This window comes from Myotis myotis, unplaced genomic scaffold (assembly GCF_014108235.1).
Source record: "Myotis myotis isolate mMyoMyo1 unplaced genomic scaffold, mMyoMyo1.p scaffold_m19_p_5, whole genome shotgun sequence".
Classification (NCBI taxonomy): Eukaryota; Metazoa; Chordata; class Mammalia; order Chiroptera; family Vespertilionidae; genus Myotis; species Myotis myotis.
In genome coordinates this window covers 46677799-46695487 of record NW_023416357.1, presented here as the reverse complement: position 1 = coordinate 46695487, position 17689 = coordinate 46677799, and the positions used below count along the sequence as shown (strand labels likewise).

The window sequence follows — 17689 nt, the reverse complement described above, 5'->3', positions numbered from 1 at the left end:
AACGACTGGGAATGACTGGTCACTACGACACACACTGATAACCAGGGACCAGATGCTCAATGCAGGAGCTGCGGCCTGGTGGCCAGTGCACTACCACAGGGGGAGCTCTGCTCAGCCACAAGCCAGGCTGACGGCTTCCAGTGCAATGGTGGTGGTGGGAGCCTCTCCCGCCTCCTCAGCAGCACTAAGGATGTCCTCTTGCAGCTTAGGCCTGCTCCCCGCTGGCAAGTGGACATCCCCCGAGGGCTCCTGGGCTGCCAGAGGGATGTCTGATTGCCAGCTTAGGCCTAATTCCCTGGGGAGCAGGCCTAAGCCAGCAGGTGGTCATCCCCCGAGGGGTCCCAGACTGTGAGAGGGCACAGGCCGGACTGAGGGACCCCCCCCACCCCCACCCCAGTGCACAAATTTTTGTGCACCAGGCCTCTAATTAATATATATATATATATATATATATATATATATATATATATATTTATATATATATATATATATATATATATATATATATATATATAAGCCTAAGCAACCATTACGACTTGACTGAATGACTGGTTGACTGGTTGCTATGCTGTGCACTGACTACCAGGGGGCAGATGCTCAAAGCAGGAGCTGCCCCCTGGTGGTCAGTGCACTCCCACAGCCAACCTCCCTTGGCCTGCCAACCTCCCCACCCCAATCAGCCCTGGGCCTCTAGTTTTATTATAAGCATATACCTTCATCTAAATGATATTTTTATTGACTTTATCATTAAACACAGATAAAGTTAGTTGAATGTGAGGAAGCATACTATTAAAAAGGATAATATTTTTTAAAATATATTTTATTGATTTTTTACAGAGAGTAAGGGAGAGGGATAGAGAGTCAGAAACATTGATGAGAGAGAAACATCAATCAGCTGCCTCCTGCACACCTCCCACTGGGTATGTGCCTGCAACCAAGGTACATGCCCTTGACCGGAATCTAACCTGGGACCTCTCGGTCCGCAAGCCAATGCTCTATCCATTGAGCCAAACTAATTAGGGCAAGGATAATATTTTTTAAAAAATCTATGCTTTTCAGTTTGTCCTGCTGGGGGTTGACAATATATAAAATACATATCTTCAGTTTATTTAAAAATAAACTGCTGCAGATAAATTTGAGAGCTAAAATTTACTAAATCTGTCATACCAATTGTACAGACTAACTGAATTTCATTTTTTTTCCATAAAGAGTTTTCTGTCTTTAAAGAAAATAAAATACATAAAAATGTAGATTGTGCTCATTTAAACATTGAAATTAACCATGTTAAGGCTTTATTCTCTAAATGATCTGAGTACTTACACTCAATTGGCAATACAGGGTCGTGAGCACTGTCGCCTGCTATACCTGTTACCTGTCTTACTCTTGCTTATTTGTTGTCATCTAGATAATGGCAAAAATGCACTCTTCTACATTTCTGAGTTCCAAGCATTACAGACTAGTTTTAGAACTAAACCTTTTCTCTTTGCATTGAAATGAAAAAGGAACTCATTACTCCAGGAGAAACTGGTGGTTTTCTAGGAATCTCAGGCTCTCTGCTCATCATACTCACTCGTATTTCATCTCTTTGGCATGAATTAGTTATTTGCAAGTTAATGTTAGAACTTAATCTTCTTTAAAATATGGCTCTGGAAAACTATATACTCACTTTCTAACAAATCACTGTAGGTAACTAGATCTCTAAGTATTTTGATATTTAAATTGGATATTTGGAAATCAATCTGCTGGTAAGTGTGTACTCTCTGAAGTGGAGTTTCCTCTTAAAAATCTATAAGTAGGTATATGAAAAATTACAAATTATGTAAATTTGGACAGATAATTCTAAGTTTGTGTTTTTTCTTTTGTGCCAAGGCAATAGTAGCCTTCTCTTCACATTTGACAATATTGTTATAAATAGGATACATAAAAATGCCTTGGCAAATGCTAATTATTATAGGTTTATAATTATAATTATTATTTTCAACATTATCCTTTCCATTATTTAAAAAAATACTGATAAGTGGTGATTATTAGAAGAAGTTGGTGAATAATTTATACAGTGGAATGAAGAAGCAAAATGATAGCAATAATAATTTATGAATTTTGAAGTAGCAACAGGATATCAAACACAGAAATAGAGGCAAGCAGTGTACACAACAGGTGGCATAATCATTATGCTAACTTCTAAGCCACTCACATAAATTAATAATGTGGCACAGTGGCATAGAATGCAGTCAGATGAGCTGCACATCTCTGGGAGCCCGACATAGCAAGCACCCTGTAACAGGAACTGATGTAGTCTTCATAGAAGGCATCTGAAGCACATAGAACTTACATCCACAGCATTAGAAAATAGAGTTAACATGTTTATCTTGAGTATTCAGGAGAAATCAGTATTGCAGAAAAGCATCAGTATTCACTTAATGGAAATTGCCTGGTTTTTACTTCACTTTTATTTATTTCCTTATGGTATAAGATGCTGATAACATCCAGCTAGCATTTAGGTTTTATGACATTTAGGTTTTCCAACAAAGTGTACTTGCCATGGAAAAGAAACTCTAATGGCCATTTTCCTTTTCATGCCTCTGTATCTTATTATCAAGAAAAAAGAAAGAAACTTAATAGCAATTTTTCTGTTCTCAGTACAGATATGCTGTTTTGCATTTACTATAAGAAGGAAATGTGCAGAATAGGGATGGTTAGCATAAATCATTTAGTATGCAGATAGTGAAGTTTCACAAGTGGTGAGAGAGGTTCGTGCTGACAGCTTTGTAGCCGGGGCAGGACGGAGGGTTGTGCAGGAAAGAACTGTAGTTCTTTCAGAAGCTGATCTCTCTCTGAAGGGTCAGACATCCAAGTTGAAAGTTCCCTGAGGAAAATTTTAAGTATTTGTAGGAAACTTTACAAGTATCTGCCTCTTCTCCTTTTCCCAACTGAAACCATCTCACAGATGCAGTGAAAGATAATATGAACCCCTGACAGGTCCTTGAATTTTACTTCGTTCAGATACTGCATTTCTTTTACCTCAGCTAAATTCTGGTGTTCTTGGAGCTGAAGGAATTTGCCATTTTCTGCACTGAAGCATAGGCATGATAAGGAGATTGTGGGGTGAACTTTGTATCTCTATAGAGCAGTGGTTCTCAACCTTTGCTGCACATTAGAATCACCTGGGAATCTTTTTAAAATCCTGATTTCTGGTCCTCATCCTCTGGAAATTCTGTGTCTGTGTTAGGCGGTGGGGCCACAACATTAGTAACAAAGAAACAGATTTTCCGGAGGATGAGGCCCAGAAATCAGGATTTTAAAAAGATTCCCAGGTGATTCTAATGTGCAGCCAAGGTTGAGAACCACTGCTTTAGAGCCATTTATAATACACACTAGTGGCCAAATGCACAAAAATTCGTGCAAGAGTAGGCCTTCTTTCCCCCGGCTGCCAGCACCCGGGACCCGGCAGGCACCTGGGACCCGGGCTTCGCTCTGGCTTTGTGTCTAGAATGATGTCTAGAAGGACATCTGGTCTAATTAGCATATTACCCTTTTATTATTATAGATGGGGTGACCAGGCATATAGGAATTATTTACCCATTTCAGAAATACGTGATTCAGGTTTCAGAGATCAAAAATCACCTAACACATTTGTTTTTAGATGAAGGGCACCGTTCAGTGTGGATATACAAAGGTTTATTCCCTTGAGGATTCTAGAGCTCATTCCATTATGGTAATAACCACACCTTTCTAGAAAGGTGCAGCACAGAGATGGAGGAGAGGTCGGCCGTGGTGCTGGGAAGGATTTTCTGCATAACCAATATCACCTGGCAGAAATGTTCATACGGTCTTATATGCTTGGACTGATCCCATTTTAAGACACAGCTTTAAGAAGCAAGTTCTATAAATAGAACTTCTAGTTCTACAGCAGAGGATTGCTGAGAAAGGCTGAAATGTTTAATTGTACATGACATGCTTCTACAAATACGTTTTAGAAAAGTTTCCATGTTACCCATCTTTTTGAAAAAATTTTGTTCATTGTTGGCTCCTTTCTTACTCTATTGAAGCAAAAGGAAATTTTAGTTCTAAAAAAAAACATTAATCAACATTATTTAAGTACTAATTTAATATTGGAAATAAATTCTCTTTGAAAAGCGTTCTTTCCTTCTGAAATGACTTAGACTACTTCCAAGCTTCCTTGTAGTGCTCTCGTGTGCTGCAAGGCCTCCACGCCCTATCCCCACAGAAAACTGAGATGAATTAAGGCTATTCCCTCGATAGGAAAAATAGAAAGAAACCCAGCTTTCTTAATCTTGCCAGTCAGTGGAAAGAGGTAAAATAAGAAAAAGAAAGCATCTCCTTGAGAAATCCTAATTGTGGGCCCTCCTTCATTGTGCCTCAGGACTGCCATTCATACCAGCGGTATGACTCCCAAACCTGTAACCCTAAACTTTAATATAAAATGGTCTTGGGAAGAATTGTTGTCTCAAGTGTGTAACTGAACCAAATGCAAAACTTCTCTGTATGATAAAATGAATATTAAGTATATAATGCTAAGTGTTCTCACAGAAACCGTTCCAAAGAACATGAATTAAACCAAATAAACAAAACATATAGAGAAATAAATCACTATGAAAAATGTTTTAAAAGTGCAGAATCAAGTTTGCAAGACTGTACAAAGTAAAATTATTATATGAGGACTATATCTTTAATCTCTTTAAACAAATAAACCAAAAAAGATGAAGTTGAAAGTATGACAAAGGCAATATAAGTGGCTATAAAAGTATATGCCTATATATGACTATAAACTATGACAAGTGACTAAAACCTGGTTAGTTATATTTGAAACAGAACTAAAATGAACTTAAAGAAATGAAAAAAATAATAATTAGAATTCTTTATAATAAATGGGATTATTAAACTGACAAACTCAGTAGACACAATTGAAAATATATTTGAGGAACAGTTAGATATAACTAAAGAAATTTTCTAGAGTACAGACAGTAAGAAAATGAGATGAAAAAATTGAAAGAAGAGTGAAAAATAAATTATGAAAAATTTGAGACACACAGGAAACAAAAGAAAAAAAAGAAGAAGAAAAATCCATGTTTAAATACACCATAATGAAACTACAAAATGCTTCACAAAGAGATCTTATAGGTAGCTACCGAGAAAATACAGAGAACCAACAACAACAAAAAAGATTAGATTTATTTCTAACCTTTGATAGCAACAATTAAAGTCAGAATATAATGGATTATATTTCTAAGAACTAAAAGTTCTTCCAATCTAGAATTATATCCTATAAACTTACCATTCAAACATGAAGGCAAAAGAAAGCTATTCCCAGAAAAATAGAAATTGAGAGAGTTTAAAACAACCAAATGTACAGGAGAGAAACTTCTAAATTATGTACTTCCAGATGAAAAAACATCATGTTAGGACAGTTTGCACAAAGGAACAATGAGCAAGTAAACAGGTAATCAAACATGGAGGAAAATCTATAAAATCATAATAAAATATGCAATCTCTTTCAGGTTAGAAAAATCAAGTTACAAGCAAATCTTTGGAAAGTGATTGCTTGTGAGGTAGATGATGATCAATAAAGATTTAAAGATGATTGTATTATTTTGGAAAAGGACAAAGATACTGATTAACCTAACACATTGGGGAAGTTATGGATTTTCAAATTTGTAATCAACTAATCTAAAGCAACAACCAAACAGTAACAACTTAGAAAAAAAACTTAGAAAGTGGCAACTTACTAAATATGGAAATGAATGGAACGAGGGTGATGGGGTGGTGGGGGTCTTGGTCAATACAAGAGAGGAAAATATACTTCTCAGCAAAGCAAGATGCATGAAAAGCACAAGGTAAGATGGTAGGATTGAGTCCAAACATATCAGTGATCTCAGTCAATATAAATCGATTCTCTAGTACAAAGACAAAGCTGCTACATTTTTAAGTAATGCATTTCAGATAGCAAAGTATTTTAGAAGTATTCTTAGAATAATTCTTTCAATCAGCATATTGCATCGAACTTACAAAGAGATTCAATTACAAGAAAATGATGTATAGAGAACATTTTCAGAAGTACTACATTAAATTTGTTTAATCAGCTGTTTGATATAGTTCATATCAGAGATACATTGAAATCAATGAAGTGTTTTATCTTTTTAAAAATTCTAACATAAAAGGAAACGTCATGGTATAACAGGAAATTCACAAATAAAAAACCTTGGATTTGATAACCATAAGACCTAGATGCTAATCTCAGCTCTATAACTACTTGGTTATAATTAAATGATCCAAATCTCAGTTTCTTAATGTGAAGAACTAGGAGTTGAATGAGCTACATGATTTATCTGGATTGATGAAACTCAAAACTGAGATGATTATAAAACTTTCATAATTTCAAGCATTTTGAGGTAGCTCACATATGAAATTTCAAATCATTTATATATGAGCTAACCATCAAAATGCAGAGTTGAGTCCAAGCAATTATTTCAATCATTGAGAAACATAATGAGTATTTTCAGTTGGGTCATTAGCATTAGATGATCAAATTCACTGGAAACAGATCAGTTCACCTTTTATCTTTGTAGTCATAGCCATAAATTCTGTTCAATCAGAGTTAAATAAAGTGAAAAATTGCAATAGAAAAGCAGTCATGTATTGTGAATATTTGAAAACCTCACATCACACTCCTCATTATTCAAATTTTATAACTATAATTAAAAGAATAAAAATAAAAAGATATTTATATTTTCAATTAAGTTGTTTGAACTACTTGAAATAATGGGGTTAACATAATAATTTTCTTGAGATGTCCTTGATTCTTGAAACATTGATTTAAAAAAAATGAATAAGCATACATAGTCATTAAATTAAAAGTGGATTTTAAAGTGTAGTATCTTGAAGACTTCAAAAACATATATTCGATAGTGTCTTATTTGGGACATTATAGAAAAATTATATTTTGTAGGTTTTAAATACACATAGAACAGGAGAGATATAGTGGAAAAAATTAAATGACGGCATTTTATCTTCTACTAGTAAGGGTTTTGGAAGGAAGATCGATGTTCTTTCCTGCAAAGGAAAATTGGCCCAATAATTTTAACATGGTGAATTTATGAAATCTAAGAAACCTTTTAACTTATCTTTCTATATATCTGTATTGATAAAAAAATTCTCTCTGTAGCCTAAAATAGACTTTCCTTTGCATGCATTTATTATATAAAAGTCAAACACTAAATTAAAAAGGAAGAAGAGTAAAGCAAATTGGGCATGAAGATAAAGCAGATGTTTCCCTGACTCTGGAAAGACCTAGCTGAGGGAGTCACAGCTATGATGCCAGAGATTGTCATTGGAGTCACTGCCCTACCCTGTTCCCCATGACCTATGCCTCTCAAATTGCTTTGTCCTAATGCAGACTCCCTCCTGGTTCCCACTGTGGTGTTCCATTCCTTTCTCACCTACTGGGCCCCACTAAATGGCACCTGCCCTAAGATATATCTTTAGAATATGGATCCTTTGTAAGTATCTATAATTTGGTTGCAAATTTGGAATTACCGAGGAGCTATAAAAAATATTGGTGCCTGGGTCCTACTCCCAGAGATTCTGACTTAATTGGTCTGAGGTGTGGCGAGGGCATTGGGATTTTTAAAAGCTTTCCAGGTGACTAAAGTGTAATTTGAGAACTACCAAAATGTACCAGGAAATCTATCTGTCTCTCCGAAATCACCATCTACTTAATGTTTAAATTATCCTTCTAGGTTGATATTATATACTTTATAGGAAAAAGAATTTCAGAAAGATTAAATGGCTATTGCCGACAAGGAAAAATAATGTCCTTACTTTTTGACATCTTAGTTGAAATCTCTATAATAAAAGATAGATTAACAAGAGAAAAGCAAACAGAAGCTTACTACTATGTGTACCTCATGTATACGTAAGCAATACCCAAATGGGGCGGGGCGGGGGAGGGATAACTCAAAGTGATGGCTTTAGAATTCAGACTTAAATACAATCTTAACAGGAAGGAGTGTGTGGGGTGATGTAGGCCTCCTTGGGAAGAGTAAACGATTTTTAGGAAAGATGAATGGTCCTTAGGAGGTATGACAGTTTGTGACAGTTGTCTGGATGTGGTGTCAACTTCTAGTCTCTCTCTTGTGATAGGAGTCATCCTCCCTGCTTGATGAAACTCCCTGGGAAGGGATTTCTGACAAATTTTTTTTGGAGGATCTGTCTTTATGCAGATAAGGGGAGTTTAGAGAAAGCCTCTCCTAGCATTTGCTGTTTTTCAAGTGCCTAACTGCTCAGAATAATCAGTATAACAAAGTGGCGTGTTTTGCAGTGGCATGTCCTGAACTCCTACAGTCATATTTTGCAGTAGCATATTCTGCGACTCTTTCCTTGCCTAACGTTGATATCACCAACATGGTAGCTGCAGGATTCTGGCTATGTTGGCTGTGTTGGCAGGCTTGCTCCTTCTCTTTATGTTAGAAGTAGCCCTAACTTTATGGTGTGTACCCAGATTCTTAGCAAAGCTGTGGTCTCTTTTCTTACTATATTGGAATTTTGTTAAATGAATAGTCACCTAAAAAAATTAAAAAGCAACATTTTCCATGAAAATCTTTCTCTCCTAACAGAGGCTTCCTATTTCAAATTTGTGAGACATCTCTGGAACTGAGGGGAAGCAATAATAGCATGTGGTGACAGTGTGGGCTTAAGGGACCGCGGGGAAATAAGTACACAATCGCTAGCTTGAGAAAACAACAAACAGATCAACCAGCAACATTTTTTAAAAAAGGTTTCATATAAATGGACAGGAGAGGGCACATAGGGAAAATCTGTTGGAGATACTGATCTTCAACATAATCGTTAGTTTGAACTAAGATAAAATTGTCTTCTCAATATGTATCTCTGGTTGTATAGCTCATGAAAGGGAATGTAAATATGTTGTATTAAGTCCTATACCTTTATTTAAGTTATGAAAAATGTATTTGACAAAGCTGTGAATATATCTCCTTTTATAAGTACTATAAAAATCACTCAGCCTACATAAATTATTGTTAACTTATTTTTATGGTTCCAAAATAAGAAACTGAATGATTGATAATATAATTTCACCCAACTCCATGAACAAAAGGTTGTATTATTTACCCTAAGGAATCTTTATTTGAAAAATATGAAATATAACTTGAAAATGAAGTATCAATTTAATTTTTTAAAGTCCTATCAAGTAATGTCAGAACAATAAATTGATCTCTTTATACAAATGATATTATTTTTTAAAAGATCTATTTTGGTCTTGTATCTAATATTATGAATTATCTTGTCCTATTAGAATATCAATATTTCTCTTATAAAATCTTAATTCTAAATTAATAGTTTACTTTTTATCTGATTTCAGTATTTCTAAAAATTGCTAGCCAAAATAGTTCTAAATTTACCTTTTTACACGGACAAGAAAATAATAATCCTTCTCAATGAAATTGAATCAAATTAAAATACAATAGAGGGCATGTACTCATCATATAAAAATCAATTACAATTAAGGTGCCACAAATTAGGCTGCTCAGCAGATAATTAGGAGAAGAGTTCATTTGGGAAGCCAGCACAAGAAACGCTAGGAATATTCATATGCACAAATCACCCTAAGCTTTGCAGTCCTGTGTACAAATAGTCCTGTGTACAGAAGCCAATTCTCTTCAAATTCCAGTTTCAGGTACCTGCCTACAGCATGTCTTACAGACCCTTCACACTCAGCATTCCCAATACATACTTTGTAATCTCTCCTCTGTCTGTCCAAGCTGGATCATTTATTGGTAATAAAGACCAGAATGCTAGGGGGCCAATAGGCCATATTGACTCTGCATCCCAATTGTCTTAAATTTCTTTCCTCTTTATTCCTTTGTTCACCTCTCTCACATTGAATATTGTAGGTGACCTCTCTTTGGTCTCCCTGCCTTCAACCTCCTCTGTCCTCCAGTATTTCATTTACACTGTTAGTCAGAATCATTTTTCAAAAATACAGATCTAATCATCATTGTTTCCAATCTTGTTGTAGGTAAAAGGAAATGCAAGAATCCTACAAGGTTCTGGCCTCAACTACATTTCTGGTTTCACTTGCCGCCCTAGCCATTCCTTTCAAAATTTGCTCCTCCCCCTTCACATCCTCTACCACTTCACTGGAGACCCATTATTTTTAAATCCTCACTCCCTCACTCCAAGATTTGTTTTATATATTAGAGAGAGAGAAATGGGAGGGAAGGAGCATTGACGTAGGAGAGAAACATTGATCAGTTGCCTCCCAAATGCACCCCCATTGGGGATCAAATCCACAACCTAGGTATGTGCCCTGACCAGGAGTCAAACCAGCAACCTTTTAGTGCATGGGACAATGCTCCAACCAACTGAGTAACACTAGTAAAGGTGAGACCAAACTTTTTTATATGTTGCACCTTCTCATTTCTCCTATATTTTTATATCTCTCCTATACAGGCTCTAATAGTGAACTTTCGTCAAGGTTGGCCTTGCCCTCTGCTTTTTTCCCCTCTAATAACTCCCTCAGAGAGAGTTCATTTGTTCTCAAAGTTTCAGTTGCCAACTCTGTGCTCCCAGTGTTTCTTCAACCCAGAGCATGTAGCCTACAGCTGTTGGCATAACCTGTCTAAAACATAATTTTTGACAAGTTATTTCCTCTTCAAGAACCTATAGTGATTTTTTTATTGCTCATGTGTATAAACGAATAAAGCTGATCTAAACACCTTTTTAAAAAAATAACTATAGCTTATATGACATTACCGCAAATGCCCATTTTGTTTTTGTTGAACCTCCTTATTTTTCATTATTCAAATTTTTCAGGACTGATCTTACCCAAACCATGTTGTTTTTCCATGTTACTTTTTTAAAAATTAGTATCTTTACCTAGAATATCCTTCCAAATTTTCCATTCATTCACAGACATCATTTAACCTCAAGATGAAGATTGGATTCACTTATTCCATGAAACTTACTTTGCCTAATCCTACTTCTCTCCTATCACTAAAATTTGGAATGATTTGTTATCTTTTTGTTTTTTAAATGTGTTCTTATATTTCTTTTTGTTCTTTAATTGTACCTCACTAACTAGATTACATATTTTTGTAATCATACCATTTATGTCTTTTGTATCTCTATCACCTAATACATAAGAGATGAATACTTAGTTGGTGCTAAGTGGAAGTTTATGAATAATAACTCTTATTGAGTAATCACTATGTATCAAGTATTATATCTAACATTTTACATGAGTCAGCTCATATGTTTTCCATAAAGCTCCTCTGATTGGTACTATTATATCTCTCATTTTGCAGATAGGGAAACTAAGGCACAGGAGGTAAGATGGTTTGTCTAAAGTCATATGGCTGGTGAGTAGTGAAGCTGGGGTTTGAAATTTGTGTTCACAAATAATCACTAACTCACTGTGGAAAACAAGAGCTACATAAGATGCTTCTGCTGAGGAAATCTCAGGAAATTACTTGTTCAGAGAACATGTCTTACAACTCAAAGTTTTGCCACAAAAAAAAAAGAGGAACAATTGTAATAATCTGAACAATAAAGATTTAATTTAAAAACAAAACAAAAAAAGCCATACTATGTATTATTATTACACTTTGACACATGTGTTATCATCACATTGTTTATTTGGATGCATTTAATTATCTAGTTAATAGGAGAGCATTAATTCATTGGAGACTTGACACATTTCAATATTTATTTATATTATGATCTTTAAATATTATTTATCTTTTCTGAAAATATATAAGGAATTAAAAATACCATTAAAACCAAATTATGAGGAAAGCCATTATAGGATATGATCACATATTAATTTAAATGTATCATTTTATCTTCTGCAGATTTAAATAAAATAATTATAAGAAAAAAAATAATAAAACAGAGGCACTGGGGAAAATGCTTTCATTAGAAATAGATTTGTGTTTACACTTGACACATGATTTAGGACTAACTTACTAAGCTCTAAAATTATTCTGATGCCATCTGAACAGTATTGGTCAAGAGAGAGTTGCAGATAATTTGACTGAAGAACAGAATTTATCTATTTGCCATAATCTCAGATCTCAAGGAAGATCGTATTTAGTTCATAGAAGATGGGAGATAATAGTAAAATAATATTATCTATATATATAAAAGCCAAGTGACTGGAACGGCGGAACGACCAGAATGACTGGTTGCTATGATGTGCAATGCGGTGGCCAACCAGCCCAATGAGGACCCCGATTGGCCCCCCCAAACTTCTGCGGCTCCTCCCCCCAGCTACCCCCTTTCCCCGATTGGCCCTCTCACACCCTGATTGGGGGTGGGGCCAGCTGCCCAACTGCCCACGGCCCCTCCGCTTGGCCGGTCCTGCCCCAATCGGCCCCCATTGGGGAGGGCTGGCCTGACCCCACCTGTGCATGAGTTCGTGCACCAGGCCTCTAGTCTAACAATAATATTTATTAGTATGGTGTTATCAATAAAGTGTGGCATAATTTTAGTAATATATTATGACCATTAGATTTCAATTAGTTCAGGGCACATTTTGGATATTAACCAACTGTATGAATTTAAAGGAATACAGTCCCAACTGCATCATCAGGATGGTTGCTGTTGTGATTGGTCTTCCTTTTCTCAAGCCAGTGCTCTGCCTAAGTCAATGACCTTTTTACATGGCAGTGGATTCTAATATTTTGCTGCCAACAGTGAAAGAAATGTAAGGAGAAAGGGGCTCATTGTGCTTGGTGATTATTACTAGGATAATTTATTGATCTTGCTTTGATACTTTTGTCCAAAAAAGAAGAAAGTTAGAAAACAACAACCCTTATCACAAAAGAGAAGGAAATTCTATTCCTTAAATAAATCTGAAGAGGAATGTGCTTAAATTTGCTGGTCAAAGACTTTGGAGGACATGAGATGAATGTAAAGAAAACAGGAACACTGTGTATCTGAAGTTATTTTTTGACTAATGAGTAAGAGAACTCACAGCTTGGAATTGTACAACAGAGCACCAAATCAAGCTCTGTTGAGAGCCTTAGAGAGCCCTTGCTTCATTTAGCTAGTGGATTACAGCCTATATCTAAAAAGGCTCCAGGGACCAAGGGCAACAGAGCTAATTTGAACTGTGGGAGTGATTACATAACAACTGGTAGGAGCTAAATTTTGTAGAACAAATCATATATAAGGTAGGCATAGAAAATAGTTTCAAGGTGGCCTAAAGAAACAGTTTTACCTTATGAGAGGGAGGAAGTAATATAATTGTTCACATATGTACCCATAGGGAAATTGCTAGAATTAAAATATATGTTGATAGCATTTAAATGCATGTTTTCTATTCTTAAAGATTTATGAAGTCAGGATTATTTAGTTAATACTTAAGCCCCGGATTTGTTAATTCTAGATTTATTTTATGTTTGCTTAATTTTATTTACTTCTTAAATACTGAATTGTTGCCCTAGCTGGTTTGGCTCAGTGGATAGAGCGTTGGCCTATGGTCCAAAGGTCCTGGGTTTTGGTTCAGGTCAAGGGTCCTTGGTTGCAGGCTCCTCCCCTGACCGGGCGTTGGTCTGGGCTCATGCAGGAGGCAACCAGTCGATGTGGTTCTCCCACATCAATGTTTCTGTCATTCCCTCTCTCTTCCACTCTCTCTAAAAGATCAATGGAAAGATATCCTCAGGTGAGGATTAACAACAACAAAAATTTAATACTGAGTTTTATTTTGTTAGTTTATCCTAAATATTTCAAGTTACTATCTAATACCATGTTCTGAACTCCTAAGGACCTTATATTTATTTTTAGCTACATTGAAGTTACATTAAAATTTTCCCCATCTCTGGATTATATTGATGATGACTGTTTTCATTTTTAATGAGAGTGATTCTTCCTCTGACACATTTCTAAAATGTGTCACCATATACAAAGTGAGGGCTCTATTTTTGTGTTTTAAAGGGTCATAGATTTTATCATTCCTAGTATTCCTTGACTCATGTCCATTGGTTGTATTTCAGGGCTGCTTAGATTTGTTAACAATGAAATAACTTTTTAAGGATTCAATCATAAAGATATAAAGCTAATGGATTTCAATAAGACTTATCCCAATATAATATTTATCATCCATCAGATCTTCAATATGATATTCAAAACATAATTTCACCTTGAACACTTAATCTTTATAACAAAAATTCTAAGGTTTGGCTTCAAATGATTATTATGATACATAAAATAAGATATATTGCCGAAACCGGTTTGACTCAGTGGATAGAGCGTCGACCTGCGGACTGAAAGGTCCCAGGTTCGATTCCGGTCAAGGGCATGTACCTGGGTTGCGAGCACATCCCCGGTGGGAGATGTGCAGGAGGCAGCTGATCGATGTTTCTCTCTCATCGATGTTTCTAACTCTCTATCGCTCTCCCTTCCTCTCTGTAAAAAAATCAATAAAATATATATATAAAAAAAAAAGATATATGTGTTTTTCTTTTTCTGGCATTCTTGTGTCAACTCCACTAAGCAAGAAGAGTGAAATTGCGGCTACATGTTCACAATGACAAAATGCAAGCTGGCATTCTGAATTTTGTGGCCTGTCATGCATGACAGTTAAATGACAGAAATGCCCCAGATGTTCTGTATCACATTGAAAAAACTCTATATTCCAACTAACACAATTTTGACACACCCTAGATAACTTTGGCACACCCTAGAAAACTTTGAAAACCCTAAGTTTGACATTCTTGTCAGTCCATTAACATATACCACAGAATATAGTCATGCTTGTTGCATTATGTTAAAGCCAGATATTCTGTTATCAATTCAGTTTTTACCTAGAAAACATCCTTGTTACTCAATGGTGAAAGCCAGTAAGGATGAGCTATAGAGTTTAGTGGAACATTTACATCTGTGTATCTTCATATATTTACTATTATATCAGATTTTTCCAAAAGCATTTAGAGTCTAAATAAATTATGGTTTGTCCACACCAATGAGTACACGACTCTGTACCCATTAAAATTAAAGTAATAGACATTTTGGGGTTTTCATAAAAAGATGCCCAAGATATGTTGTTGAGTGGAAAAGCTAGGTGCAAAAAGTATATATGGCACGATCCACTTTATCCTGAACAGATACACATAGACACACACACAAACACACATATCTATGTGGTTGCCTCAGGGAGGGAGGATTTAAGAGTTGGAAGAATAGAAGAGGGAATTTAAAATTGTCATTATATATTTTCTTGTACAATAATTATAACTATTAAAAATAGTTTAATTATACCTATTAAAAACTTAACTATAACTTCTTAACTATTAACTTTAGGAATAAAATCTATTTAATGAACTGTAAAAATTAGTTAAATTATTGACTGTGTACCATATGCCCATACATACCCATGTTAATCACTAAACTAGTTGGGGAGAGCAGACTATCACAAATAAAATTGGAATGCAATAAATTACTAGTTCATGTATGTAGTTTAGAACGTTAGCAGACTAGCAGTTCAGAAAATGGAGAAAACAGAGAAATCTGGAGTACTTCAAAAGTTGTGATCATTGTGTTCCTTAGGATAGCAAAGCCAGGATGAGTGGTGTGGTTAGCCTGACAGTGATACTCAGTTCTCTAGTTCTGTTAGTGGGATGCTATTACTGTAGAGTCAGGACTGAAGTGGTAGAAAGAATACTTCAAATATATTGCAGCCATTTCTTAGATATCATAAATAATAAAAAGAAATAGGGTGGGGAGGAATCTGGCCAAACAGCTAAGAGAGAGCAGAGAGTAGATACCAGAAAGAAGGAAAATGTCAGCTCAGACAGAGCACAAATCAAATGCACAGGTTTACTGTGATGTTACAGGAACATTAGAGCCAAGTGGGGAGATAGAAAAGGGCTAGGCAGTCAGGGACGGGACCATGGGATGGAAAGTAGCACAGGGAAATACAAGAGTAACACAATCTTGTGGAATAATAAGATGCAGCCTGCTGACTGGCCTGTTCTGGGAAAAACCAGAGACAAACAAAAGGACCCAGACAAGGCAACCAGCTGGGCGAGAAGGAAGAGCACATGCAGGAGACTTGAGCTTTAAAATGTATGGATGTTGCTAAGGCAGAATTCTTTGAAAGGGCCAATCAGGAGCTCACAGGCAGAATTCTTGAGCTAGCAATGCATATTTCTACCCCTAGACAAAGAGCTTCAGTGGCAACTGACTTTGGGTCTCCTCCTTTCTAGAGGGAGTCCATCCATCTCTCAATACACTTTGCTTCTGCTTACCCTGTGTATCAGTGATGATATTGCAAGACCGAAAACCTGGATCTGATCACAGCACTTTGGTTTCACAAGGACTCAAAGAGGAGTGCTAGAGGCCATGTTTTGTTGCTCAATTGTGAGAGACAGGACCGTGCTGATACTGAGGGAGAGACACAGCTTACCTTACACACAGACTATTCCAAAAAGCACTCAAGAATGCAGAGGGAGAATTTATATAACATACCCAGAAGATTAAGGAGACCAGGGTCACTACATTATAAAACTGCAGGGAGCACAGTTCCCATGCTTATGTGTGGCACCCCTGGAGCAGCACAGTACTCAGCCTACCCAGAGGTGCACACTGTCCTGAAAGACTCTTCTTGATGTGATCAGAGAATGGCTTCGTGAAAAGTATCAGTATTTTTCACTTGCTTTTAGAGACACTGTGACACATCACAAACTATGATAGACATAGCTCTGATAAGCACCATGCCTTGTATGTTTACTGAATACAGTAAAATAAAGGACGATTAAGTGATTTTGCTTCATTGAGATAGGGCATTGAAATGGAGGTTACAAAGGCCTCTGTTTTGAAGGCATCAATAGAGAATTTGATGAGATATGAGGCTTAAGTCAAATATTTCAGTTTTATGGTTAAGAAAGACCTGGGAACATCAAAAGAAAAAGTTCATGATAAGAAACTAATTATGAGATGCTGAAGATGATGACTGCAGAAATAAAAGTCTGGCAGGTATAGCAAGGAATGAGACCCAGATTTCAGATGGAGGGTTTCTATAGAGAAAAACCCCTCTCCCTCTCTGAGATGTCTCAATTAGAAATTTCTTAACTACATTGTGAGCATCATGATGGCACAGTGCAAAACACATAGGAGGCATTGAGTGAACAATTTTTACCCTGACTAAAAATAAATGGCATTCATTGGGTTTCTGCTAGACAATCTGTTCTCTCCATAAATTTAAGGGATTGGCCATCTTCTATTTTGATTGAACTAGCTTATACTATTATCCCTGTGGGCTCAAAATTTCCAGCAGGTAAGATGACGATATTGCCTAGAATAGAAGACATGTAATAGAGATAGATAACACAGAAAAGACTTTAGAAAGTGACATTTTTTGGAGGATAAAAAGGATAAATTCACACTGAACCTTCTATGGGATATAAAGATTCCTTTCCAAATAAAGTACTTGAGATTTCAAGTTTGTTTTATTAAATCATGTAGAGTTATTAATGTGCTAATATAAGCTACAGGAAAAAACTAATAAAACATTAAAATGGAACTGATAAAAGAGTAAAATCAAGGTTCTATAATTAATACTAAACTCTCAGGAAGATACCAGATTTATGATTGCTGTAAAACACTGATTTTTGAGACAAATGTTATACAAATATATTCTCTATATAGTCAG

At 35.9% G+C, this 17689-nt stretch overlaps 1 protein-coding gene across 2 annotated transcripts in view; it reads left to right on the top strand.

Moving 5' to 3' along the window:
* EDIL3 (EGF like repeats and discoidin domains 3) overlaps window positions 1-17689 on the top strand; it is a 409273-nt gene that overhangs the window by 61550 nt on the left and 330034 nt on the right. The window lies entirely within an intron of this gene.